The sequence below is a fragment of the Pongo pygmaeus genome, chromosome 1 (genome assembly GCF_028885625.2).
Source record: "Pongo pygmaeus isolate AG05252 chromosome 1, NHGRI_mPonPyg2-v2.0_pri, whole genome shotgun sequence".
NCBI classification, from domain to species: Eukaryota; Metazoa; Chordata; class Mammalia; order Primates; family Hominidae; genus Pongo; species Pongo pygmaeus.
The window spans coordinates 141,636,371-141,650,266 of record NC_072373.2 but is presented as its reverse complement, the minus strand read 5'-3'; positions in this window follow the sequence as shown (position 1 = coordinate 141,650,266).

Sequence of the window (13,896 nt, the reverse complement as noted above, 5' to 3'; positions counted from 1 at the left end):
TTAGAAACATCATTCTTAGGGTGGAAGAAAAGAAATAAATACAAATATAAGAAAAACTGGGTGTGGAGGTGGAGCAAGATGGTGAAACAGAAAGTTCCACTCATTGTCCCCCCAACAAGGACAGTAATTTAACAACTATCTACACAGAAAAAAAAAAAAAAACCTTCATAAGAACTAAAATTCAGGTGAGCCCCTCATAGTCGTGGTTTTAACTTTATATTGCTAAAAGAGGCACTAAAAAAAAATAGAACAGTCTTGACTCACCAATGCCACCCCTCCCAACCCCAGCAGTGGCGGCTTGGTGCAGAAAGTGTCTCTGGATGCTGAGGGAGGGAGAACACAGCAATTGTGAGGCATCAAACTCAGTGCTGTCTTGTTAGAGCAGAAAGGAAAACCAGACCAAACTCAGCTGACACCCATCCATGGCGGGAGCATTTAAACCAGCCCAAAACAGTGGGAAATCACTGATCCTAGCAATCCAAACTGGAGTTCTCGCAAACCTGGCCACTACAGGGTAAACTGCTCTGGGTCTCTAAGTTAACTTGAAAGGTAGTCTAGGCCATAAGGACTGAAACTCTTAGGTGAGTCCTAGTGCTAAACTGGGCTCAGAGACAGTATACTGGTTTGTGTGTGTTGGTTGGGGGTGGGGGTGGGTAAGGGAATACAGCCTATTAAGACACCAGCTGGAATAGCTAAAGGAGTGCTGGCACCACCCCTCGCCTAACCCCAGGCTGCACAACTATAGTCTTCAAAAGAGACCCCTTCCTTCCACTTGAGGAGAGGAGACAGAAGAGTGGGGAGGACTTTATCTTGCATCTTGGATACCAGCTCAGCCACCACAGGATAGGGCACTGATCAGACTTGTGAGGCCCTCATTCCAGGGCCTAGCTCCTAGATGACATTTCTAGACCCATACTGGGCCAGAAGGGAACCTGCTGCCTTGAAGGGAGGGACCTAGTTCTGGCAGCATTCATCACCTGCTGAATAAACTGAAGAACCTATGGACCCTGAATAACCAGCAGCGATATCCAGGTACTACGTCAAAGGCCTTGGGTGACCCTCTGAGATGTGCTGGCTTCAGATGAGACTCAGTACATAACCAGCTGTGGTGGTTATGGGATGAAACTCCTTCTGCTTGAGAAAAGCAGAGCGAAAAACAAAGGAGGCTTTGTCTTGCACTTTATGTACCAGCATGGCCATAGGTGGGTAGAGAACCAAGTGAGTCCTTGAGGTTCCCAATTCCAGGACTTGCATCTTGGATGGCATCTCTGGACCTGCCCTGAGCCAGAGAGGAGCCCACTGCCCTGAAGGGTGAGGCCAGCCAGGCAACACTCACCACAAGCTGACTTAAGAGCCCTTAAAGAGAACATCAGCTGTAGTCTAGCAGTACTCCCCAGGGCCTATGGTGGCAGTGGCTACAGGCAGTGGCTACAGACAGTGTCTTTGGAAAGGGAAGGGAAGGGTGGGAAGAGCTGTGCTTCATGGTTTGAGTGCCAGCTCAGCCACGGTACAATAAAACACCAGGTAAACTAGAGTTTTTTCTCTAGTCCCTAACTCCTAGATAGCACCTCTGGACCTGCTTGGGGCCTGGAGGAACACACCACCATGAAGGGAGGGGCACAGTGTGGCTGGCTTTGGGCCTTCAGGGCCTTCAGTAAACATAGGCAGTAGCCAGGGAGTAGTTACAGCAGGCCTTGAGCAAGATCCATGCTGTGCTGGCTTCAGGTCTGACCCAGCACAGTCATAGTGGTAGTAGCCAAAGGGGTGTGTGTGTCACTCAACCCCCCAGCTGTAGGTGACTCAGCACAGAGAGAGAGAGACTCTGTATGTTTGGGACAAAGCAAAGGAAGAGAACAAGGGTCTCTCCCTGGTAATCCAGAGAATTCTCCCAGATCTGGTCGAAGACCATCAAGGTGTTACCTCTATGAATCTGAAAGAACCACAGTGTAACTGGGCTTGGGGTGCCCCCTAAAGCAGATATAGCTAGATTACAATACCCAAGACTTCAAATATCTAGAAAGCCTTCCCAAGAAGGACAGGTGCAAAAAAGCCCAGACAGTGAAGACTACATAAATACCTAACTCTTCAATGCGCAGACACCAGCAAACATCTACTAACATCAACACCATCCAGGACAACATGACCTCACCAAATAAATTAAATGAGCCACCAGGGACCAATCCAGGAGAAACAGACATATCTGTACTTTCAGAGAGAATTCAAAATAGCTTTATTTAGGAAACTGAAAGAAATTGAAGACAACACAGAAAAGAAATTCAGAATTATATCATATAAATTTAACAAAGACAATGAAATAATTAAAAAGAATAAAGCAGAAATTCTGGAACTGGGAAATGTAATTAACATACTAAAGAGTACATCAGAGTTTCTTAAAAGCAGAATTGATCAAGCAGAAGAAAGATTTAGTGAGCTTGAAGACAGGGTATTTGAAAATACACAGAGTAAACAAAAGAAAAAAACCATTAAAAACAATGAAGCACACCTACAGGATCTAGAAAATTAGCCTCAAAAAGGCAAATCTAAGAGTTATTGGCCTTAAAGTGGAGGTAGAGAAAGAAACAGAGGTAGAAAATTTTTTCAAAGGGATAATAACAGAGGACTTCCCAAACCTAGGAAAACAAATCAATATCCAAGTACAAGAAGGTTACAGAACACTAAGCAGATTTAACCTAAAGAAGACTACCTCAAAGCATTTAATAATCAAACTATCAAAAAACAAGGATGAAGAAGGGATCCTAAAAGCAGCAAGAGAAAGAAAAGAAATAACATCAATGGAGCTCCAATATGTCTGGCAGCAGACTTTTCAGTGGAAATCTTGCAGGCCAGGAGAGAGTGGCATGACATCTTTAAAGTGCTGAAGGAAAAAACTTTTACCCTAAAATAGTATATTTGGTGAAAATATCCTTCACACATGTAAGAGAAATAAAAACTTTCCCAGAAAAACTAAAGCTGAGGGATTTCATCGACCCCAGACCTGTCCTACAAGAAATGCTAAAGGGAGTGCATCAATCAGCAAGAAAGAATGTTAATGAGTTATAGGCAATCACCTGAAGGTACAAAGTTCACGTGTAACAGTAATACACAGAAAAACACAGGATATTATAACACTGTACCTGTGGTGTACAAACTACTCTTATCCTAAGTAGAAAGACTAAATGATGAATGAATGAAAAATAATAACTACAACTTTTTAAGACATAAACAGTACAATAAGATATAAATAGAAACAACAAAATGTTAAAAAGCATAGGACAAAGTTAAGGCATAGAGTTTTATTAGTTTTCTTTCTGCTTGTTTGTTTATGCAAAGTGTTGAGTTGTTATCAAGTTAAAATAATGGGTTATAAATATTTGCAAGCCTCAAGATAACCTCAAATCAAATAACATACAATGCATACACAAAAAATAAAAAGCAAGAAACTAAATCATATCACCAAAGAAAATTACCTTCACTAAAGGAAGAAAGGAAAAAAGAAAGAAGACCACAAAACAACCAGAAAACAAATAACAAAATGGCAGGAGTAAGTCCTTACTTATCAATAACAACATTGAATGTAAACGGACTAAACTCTCCAATCAAAACAATAAACATACTTCACCTATAAAATCACACATAGACTGAAAATAAAGAGATGGAAAAAGATAGTCCATGTCAAGGGAAACCGAAAGAGCAGGAGTCACTATACTTATATCTGACAAAATAGATTTCAAGACAAAAACTATAAAAAGAGACAAAAAAGTCATTATATAATGATAAAGGGGTCAATCCAGCAATAGAATGTGACAATTTTAAATATATATGCACCCAACACTGGAGCACCCAAATACATAAAACAAATATTATTAGAGCTAAAGAGAGAGATAAGCCCCAATACAATAATAGCTGGAGTCTTTAACACCCCACTTTGAGCATTGGATAGATCCTCCAGACAGAAAATCCATAAAGAAACATTGGACTTAAATCTGTACTATAGAGCAAATGGATCCAATAGATATTTACAAAATATTTCATCCAACAGCTGCAGAATACACATTCTTTCCCTCAGCACATGGATTATTATAAAGGATGGATTATATGTTAGGTCACAAAACAAGTCTTAAAACATTCAGAAAATTGAAATAATATCAAGCATCTTCTCTGACCACAGTGAAATAAAACTAGAAATTAATAACATGCAGAATTTTGGAAACTATACAAATACACGGAAATTAACAATATGCTCCTGAATTACAGTGGGTCAATGAAGAAATTAAGAATAAAATTGAAAAACGTATTGAAGCAAATGATAATGGAAACACAATGTACCAAAACCTATTGGATACAGTGAAAACATACTAAGAGGGAAGATTGTAGCTGTAAGTGCCTCCATTTAAAAAGAGGGTAAAGTTCAAATAAACAATCTAATGACACATCTTAAAGAACCAGAAAAGCAAGAGGAAAGCAACCACAAAATTAGTAGGATAAAGGAAATAATAAAGATCCAATCAGAAATAAATGAAATTGGAATGAAGAAAACAACACAAAAGATCAATGAAATAAAAAAATAGCTTTTTTGAAAAGTTAAACAAAATTGATATATCTTCACCCATACTTAGAAGAAAAGATTGAAGATACAAATAAAATCAGAAATGAAAAAGGAAACATTACCACTGATACTGCAGAAACTCAAAGTATCATTAGTGGCTACCATAAGCAACTATGTGCCAATAAATTGGAAAATCTAGAAGAAATGAACAAATTCCTAGACATACACAACCTACCAAGACTGAACAATGAAGAAACCCAAAACCTGAACAGATCAACATCAAATAATGAGATTGATGCCATAATAAAAAATCTCTCAGTAAAGAAAAGTCCAAGACTTGATGGCTTCACTGCTGGAATTCTACCAAACATTTACAGAAGAACTAATACCAATCCTATTCAAACTATTCCAAAAAATAGAGGAGGGAATAGTTTTAAACTCATTCCATAAGGCCAGTATTACCTTGATACCAAAACCAGACAGACACATCAAAAAGAGAAAACTACAGGCCAATATATCTGAAGAATATTGATGCAAACATCCTCAACAAAATACTAGCAAACTTAATACATTAGAAAGACCATCATCATGATGAAGTGGGATCCATCCGTGGGATGGTTCAACATATACAAATCAATCAATGTGATACATCATATCAACAAAATGAAGGATAAAAACCATATGATCATTTCAATTGATGCTGAAAAAGCACTTGATAAAACTCAACATCCCTTTATGATGAGAACCCTCAAAAAAAATGAGTATGGAAGGAACATACCTCAACATAATAAAAGCCATATATGACAGGCCCACAGGTAGTATCATATGGAATGGGGAAAAATTGAAAGCCTTTTTTCTAAGATCTGAAACACGACAAGTATGCCCACTTTCACCAATGTTATTCAACATAATACTGGAAGTCCTAGCTAGAGCAATCAGACAAGAGAAAGATATAAAGGGCATCCAAACTGGAATGGAAGAAGTAAAATTATCCTTGCTTACAGATGGTAGAATCCTATATTTGTAAAAACAAGACTCCCGAGAAAAACTATTACAACATATAAAAAAATTTGGTATAGTTGCAGGATACAAAATCAACATATAAAATCAGTAGCATTGCTATTTGACAACAGTGAACAATCTTAAAAAGAAATAAAAAAGTAATCCCAAATACAATAGCCACAAATAAAATTAAATACCTAGGAATTAACCAAAGAAGTGAAAGGTATCTACAATCAAAAGTATAAAACAGTGATGAAAGAAATTGAAGAGGACACCAAAAATGGAAAAATATTCCATGTTCATAGATTAGAATAATCTATATTTTTAAAATGTCCATACTACCCAAAGCAATCTACAGATTCAGTGTAATCCCTATCAAAATACCAATGATATTCTTCAAAGTAGTAGGAAAAAAATCCTAAAACTTATATGGAACTGCAAAAGATCCAGAATAGCCAAAGCTATCCTTAAGCAAAAAGAACAAAACTGGAAGAATCACATTACCTGACTTCAAATTATACTACAGAGCTATAGTAACAAAAACAGCATGGCACTGGCTAAAAAAAAACATATTGACCAATCGAATAGACTAGAGAACTCAAAAACAAATCCTTATACTTACAGTAAACTCATTTTCAGCAAAGGTGTTAAGAACATAAACTGTAGAAAAGACAGTCTTTTCAATAAATGGTGATGGGAAAACTAGATATCCATATGCAGAAGAATATCCATATGCAGAAACCCCTATCCCTTGCCATATACAAAAATCAAATCAAAGTGGATTAAAGACTTAAACCTAAGACCTCAAACTATGAAACTACTACAAGAAAATATTGGGGAACCTCTTTAGGACATTGGTTTGGGCAAAAATTCCTTGAGCAATACCCCACAAGCACAGGTAACCAAAGCAAAAATGGACAAATGGAATCACATCAGGTTAAAAAGCTTCTGCACAGCTAAGGAAACAACAAAATTACAAGACAACCCACAGGATGGAGAAAATATTCACAAACTACCCATCTGACAAGAGATTAATAACCAGAATATATACGGAGCTCAAACAACACTATAGGAAAAAATGTTTGCTACAGCACTGTTCACAATAGCTAAGATCTGAAAGCAACCTAAGTGTCCATCAGCAAATGAATGGAAAAGAAAATGTAACACATATACACAATGGAGTACTATTCAGCCTTAAAAAAAATTAGATCCTCTCATTTGCAACAACATGGATGGAACTGGATATCATTACGTTAAGTGAAATAAGCCAGACACAGAAAAACAAACATTGCATGTTCTCACTTATTTGTGGGATCTAAAAATCAAAACGATTGAACTCATGGACATAGAGGATGGTTACCAGAGGCTGGGAAGGGTAGTGGGAAGCAGGGGGAAGTGGGGAAGTGGGGATGGTAAACGGACACAAAAAGAAAAAATGAGTAAGACCTACTATTTGATAGTACAACAGGGTGAATATAGTCAATAATAACTTAATTGCACATTCTTAAATAACTACAAGAGTGTAATTGGATTGTTTGTAACACAAAGCATAAATGTTTGAGGGGATGGATACCCCCATTGTCTATGATGTGCTTATTTCACATTGCATGCCTGTATCAAAACATCTTGTGTACCCCGTAAATATACATACCTACTATGTACTCACAAAAATTTAAAATAAAAGAAAAACAGAGTAAGAAAAAGCCTTTTAGTTCTGAATTTGAATTGAAATTATCAGTATAAACTCATGAGGCATTTAAATGTTAAAGGCAGATACACATGCATACATTTCCTAGATCAGTCCACTAAAAAGGTCTAGAAACTACCACTAATCCAGAATCAATGAGCACCTCTGGGGCCCAGACTGGTGTCACCATATAATTTCCCTTTAAAATAAACCATAACCTTTTAAAGAAATGGCTAATTTCAGGCTAGGGATAATAAATGTACAAGATTGACATGGAATATCTTTACATACCAGATAGCAAGAAAATTGTCAAAGACTATCAGAGTGATATCAAAAACAAAACAAAACTCAGGAGACAACTTAAAAATGGAATCCAATGGCTCCAAGATAGGAAATTTTGAGCTTTAATAATGCTAATATTGCAATGGATTGAAATCCATAAATTATGCTTAAATCCATCCATGAGTTCATAATAATATTTATGAACAAAAAGACACATTTTATCATCGTGTGAGAATGATAAGAAATTGATTCATTATCTTGAAAACTGAACGAATAAGGGGAAAAGACCAAGAATTTATCCTGTTTTCTCTATGTGAACTGTACCAATGGGTAACCAAATAGAAGACGAGGGGAAGTATATTTTTATAAAATTATTACAGCTAATAAATATAAGCAACTTGAAAAAATTAGAATACAACCCTGTATAATGAATTAAGAGATCCAGATATGAGCATCAATAGCTGTTAACAATAGCCAAAAGAGAGCAAAAACCAGATATCATGTCTCCTGATAAAAGAACAAAATACCACCTATAATACTAACAAAAGATTAAACCCCAATATCAACCAGTCTCTTGATCCAAATTCCAATTTGCAGGAAATATAAAGGATAGGGTGTCATGCAGACCTGTTTCATAAGTATGTAATCAAGAAACTCTGCCTATGGGAAATTCTCCAAGCCCAGTTATTTGAAAGATGGGAGAGAGAAATAGGGAGGGGGAGAGAGAGAGAGGAAGGGTGAGACAGAGAGGGAGAGGGAGAGGGAGAGAGAGAGAGGAGAGGGTGAAAGAGAGGGAGAGGGGGAAAGAGAGAGGAAAATAGAAGAAGAAGAACAAGAAGAGGAAGAAGAAGGAGAAGGAGAAGAAGGAGAAGCAGGGGAAGGAGAAGTAGGAGAAGGAGAAGGAGAAAGAAGGAGGAGGAGAAGAAGAAGGAGGAAAAGGAAGAGGAGGACGAGGAGGGGGAGGAGGAAGAGAAAAAGGGGAGGAGGAGGAGGGGAGGGAGGAGAATTTTTTGATTGATTCAAAAAATCAATCAGAGGAGGAAAAAGAGAAGGAAGGAAGAAGGAAAAAGAAGATGAAGAAGGAGAAAGAGAAAAGGAGGAGGAGGAGAAGGAAAAAGAAGAAGAAGGGGAAAGAGAAAAGAAGGAGCAGGAGGAGAAGGAAAAGGAGAAGAAGGAGAAGGAAAAGAGACAAATTATAAAATTTTAATTGCAGATTAAAAGTGACATAAAAGGCATATCAATTTTTTTAATGGGCAAGACTAAACTATAGTGTTTAAGGAAGCACACTTTTATAATAAACCGTAAAGATTTCAAAAGAAGTGATAACTGCAGAAGCCAGGATAATAATTACTTTTGGAAGGAGGATGAGACTGTGATGAGGAGAAGGTATTGGGGTTTCTGTAAATGTTCCAATTTTTTTTGTCCCAAATGGTGGTTATAATAATTTTCACCTTATGATAATTTGCTAATTATGTATTTTGGTGTGGTTTCTTATACCTGCATTTTATTTTACAATAAAAAGATCTAAAAATACTAGTGCTGTTTTTAAGAACACAGATAACAGAGAAATAGAGAAGCAACTTTTTAATCCCTGAATGGGTTAGGCAGGTATCTTGCAAGACATCAATTATGACCAAAAGCTAGTAAGAAAACTACTTAAAGAAAAATAAAATTTTTCTGCCTAGGCCTATCACATTATTCTGGAATAAATACCTCAGACTTTGGGAAATATATTGTTGCATACATTTATGTCTAATGTCTTGCACTGATCAAAGAATGGGTAGATACATGGGAAGAATAACCCAGCAGGTAGAATGGGAGATTTTTCCAAATAATCATGGTCATTTCACCTGGTAGGTGAAGGAAAGCTCCCTCTTGCAAAGGAAGAAGAGGCAGGCTTCCCATCTGAAAAAGCTTAAAAAAAAAAAGGACAAAATAAACCTAAGGCAAGCAGAAGGAAAGAAATAATAATGATAAGAGCAGAAATTAGTTAAGCCAATGAAAAAATAAGGATAATCAATGAAACAAAGAGCTGGTTCTTAGAAAAGATCCAAAAAAATTGACACACTTTTTCAAGACTGATAAAAATTACCAGTACCAATGATTAAACAGGGGATATGACTTACAGATTTTGCAGACATCAAAAGGACAATAAGAAAATACTATGAACAACCCCACACACATCAATGTGGTAATTTACAAAAAGGGACTAATTCCTCAAAACCACAAGTTACAAAATTCACCCAATATAAAATAGACAATTTGAATAGCCCTATAACTATTAAAACAGTTGCATTCATGATTTTAATACGCCCGAAAAGAAATCTCCAGGTCCAAATGGTTTCACTGGAGAATTCCACCAAATATTTAAAGAAAACTAACGTCAATTCTATGCAATATCTTTCATAATATATGAGAGGAGGGTACACTTCTACATTCATTTTGTAAAGCTAGTACTAACCTGATATCAAAACCAAACTAAAACAGCAGAAGAGCAAACAAAGAAACTACAGACCAATATCCTCAGAAATATAGATACAGAAATTCTTAACAAAATATTACCAAATAGAATTTAATAATATGTAAAAACAATTATACCTTATAACAAAGTCAGGTTTATTTCAGGGATGCAAGGCTAGTTCAATATTCAAAAAATCAATCAGAGTAGACTACCACATTAACGAGCTAAAGAAAAATTGCACATTATTATATCAATCAATGCAGAAAAAGCATTTGACAAAATCCATTTATGACAAAACCTGTGAGAAAAATAGGAATAGAGGAGAACTTCCTCAATGTTATCCACAAAGAGCATCTACTAAAAAGCATATAGTCTATATTACATTTGATAGTGAGAGACTGAATGCTTTCCCTCTAAAATCAGGAGCAAGGCAAGGATGTTCATTCTCACCACTCTTATTCAACATAGTACTGAAAGTTCTAGACAGTGCAATAAGGCAAGAAAACAAAATAAAAGGCATACATATTGGAAAGGAAGAAATAAAACTAGCCCTATTTGCACATGACGTGATTGTCTACAGAGAAAATCTCAAGAAATTTACAAAACCTCCCAGAACTAACATGTGAGCTCAGAAAGCTCACAGGATACAAGACAAACACACACACAAAAAATTGTATGTCTATAATAAATAGTAGTAAACATGTGAACACTATAATTAAAGTACAATACCACTTAATTGATCAAAAATGAAATATTTAGGAATAAATCTAACGAAATATGTATAGGACTATATGTTGAAAACTTCAAAACTCTGATAAAATAAACCAAAGCAAATCTAAATAAATGGAGCAATACACCATGTTTATCTATAGGAAAACTCAACAAATTAATATATAGGTTGAACACAGTTCTTATCAAACCCCTAGCAAGATTTTTTGTACCTATAGAAAAGAGCTTTCTAAAATTTACATGGAAAGGCAAAGAAACAGAACAGCTAAAACAATTTTCTAAAAAAAAAGAGCAAAGTGGGAAGAATCAATATAACCAATTTCAAGACTTTTATTATATAGCTATAGTAATCAAATTGAGTGAACCTGCCTCACTGTTATTCTGATCTTTTCTATTTCAAGAAATGGCAACCATTTCTGATTAAAGTGACTTCTCACTATTACATGTATTTCTAATAGACATTAATAGCACATTACACATATTAGATCCATTAAGTGAAACACACATCAGCAAATTTGTGTGCTGCATGCCTCGAATGGAGCAGACATGATAGCATACTTGATTAAAATACTGGGTAAAAGTGTTTGTATCCAAGAAATCTCTAGTACAGATTTCATTTAGTTTATGTATATATAAATTATATTAACTGCTTTGGTTTCTAAGTGTTTACGTGTGATGCTACAGTGATTTTCAGCAACGTGTACCTCTACTACATTTTTTATGCCACTACAGACTAGGTATGGCTTCAAAACATAAATTTAACAGCAGAATTTTATCTAATCTTCTGGCTGCTATCTATAAACCAAACACTTCAATAATGTTTTCTACATTCAAACAAAACTACTACAGTTTTTGCATTGGAAATCTTAAAGACAAAACTAGGCTTTAATTGCATTCTCGCTGATCCTGATTATTTGAAAAGCATACAAAAGTTTACTTATAGTAAATGCTTAAATCTTACATTTATTTGCATTTGTTTTAAGGCCAGAGATTTATTGAAACAATATCAAAAAAACATTTTTAAACTTTAGTAAATACAGTATCTTATTTTATAAAGCAAAATACTCAAAATTTGTGCCAGTTTTCCTGTGGTTTGTAAAATCTGGTGTACAGTATGTTTGGTGAGTAAAGCCAAATCATTGGGACAGAAAATACAGTCCCAAGCTAATACATCACTTTACCATCTAGCATTTATCAAACACATAGAAGGAAGCAGGAAAACAGTGCTAGGCATGTTTTACATTTTAAGGTAGCAAATACATTGAAACATTCTCTTAAAGTTAGCTATCTTTCTCTGAAATAAACAAATTCTCATTGTAAAAAAACAAAAATAGGAAATTTCTTGAAAATGACATGAAAACAAATTGCAAGAGAGGTCTATCTGTGATGATTTTCTGTTTCCTGAATAGGGAAAAGTGGAACATATTCCTACTGTCACAATCCCTTTTAGCTATGTGACTTCAGTCACACAGATATTTTAAAAGCAGAATTTGAAACACTTAGTTAAGCCTTACAACATGAGCCTAAGCCCTGGGCATTCTTACTTCCTGATTTTTTTCATGCTAGGACATTATTTGAAATACATTGTTTGACCTAGTTATAGACATTCTGATGGGCAGCACTAGGAGGTTGTCAAGTTTATTAATTCTTTCTCCATTTTTCCTAAGACATTTTATGTTTATTTCCTTCTGATTTCCAAAAGTCATCTTTTTGCAAGAGACTACAATTTCCTCTGTTAATTCTGTGTGTGTGTGTGTGTGTGTGTTTGAGGCAGAGTCTCACTCTGTCACCATGCTGGAGTGCAGTGGCGCGATCTTGGCTCACTGCAACCTCCGCCTCCCGGGTTCAAGCGATTCTCCTGCCTCAGCCTCCCCAGTAGCTGGGATTACAAGCATGCCCCACCATGCCCAGCTAATTTTTTATTTTTAGTAGAGATGGGGTTTCACCATGTTGGCCAGGATGGTCTCGATCTCTCTACTTCATGATCCACCTGCCTCGGCCTCCCAAAGTGCTGGGATTACAGGCATGAGACACCGCACCAGGCCAATTCTGTATATTTTTAACTAAACTCACAAACTTAATGTACCAAGTAACTTGTAACACTGATCAGCATGTTATGAAGTCACTAGATGTGTACTGAAACCTGTCTCCAACATGAGTTGTCATCTTGTAATAATCAGATAGTTAAACTCAATACATAATCTAATTATCACACTCATTTTATAAATTCATCTAGCCTAAACTTTGGCTATGAATCACTCTACTTGTCAAGACACACTGATTAAAGTAAAAAGGATATCATATGTGACAAGGAATGTGTCAAAATATAAAATATTCACTGTTTTATATTATCAGGTATGATTCTTCACCAAAATCAGCAAGGCCTGCTTGAATTTAATTCCCCTGAGGGCAAGAACTTTATCTCATTCATCACTCTATCCCCAGTACCTAAAACAGAGTCTGGCACATATCAAAGGTTCATTACATATGCACTAGTTAAATGACTTACTAGTGAATTCATAAATAAATGAAATCCATAGTAATTGATAACTGTATCGATAATGTCTCATGTAAATACTTAAAACTTTAATGCATAGAGAGACAGCATAAAATAGCTGTGAGTGTTAAAATTTTTTTAAATACCCAGAGTGAGTGAAAATGTAGAAAAATGAAAGAGGAGCTATCATCTGCTGCTGTTGAAAATGTAAATTGATAAATTTGTGGAGGATAATTTACAATATACGCTATAAGTTTTACATCCAAAAACTCTATGCTTACAAATTTATCTTAAGAAAATGATCAGATTTGGGCTTAAAGATTTATTGACAAAGATAGTACAATTTTTATAATAATAATAAAATTAAAATGTTCTATACATCCAAAATAATGGAGTGGTTAATTAAATTATAGCATACCCAAAGAATGGAATATTATGCAGCTAGTAAAAAATGTCATTCAGTGAAATTAAAAAGACATACCATCAATTTTTTAAATTCAAAATGCATATTAATAAAAAAGAGTGGAAAACATAAAAATACTAAGTAATTTGTTGTTTCTTGGTAGAATTACAGGTGATGTGTATTTTCAGTATTTTGTAATTGCTCTTTTCAATAATTTCTAAATTTTCTACAAGGAAAAAATATTTACCGTTAGGGTAAGATTATTTTAATAAAATTAATTTAAAATCAA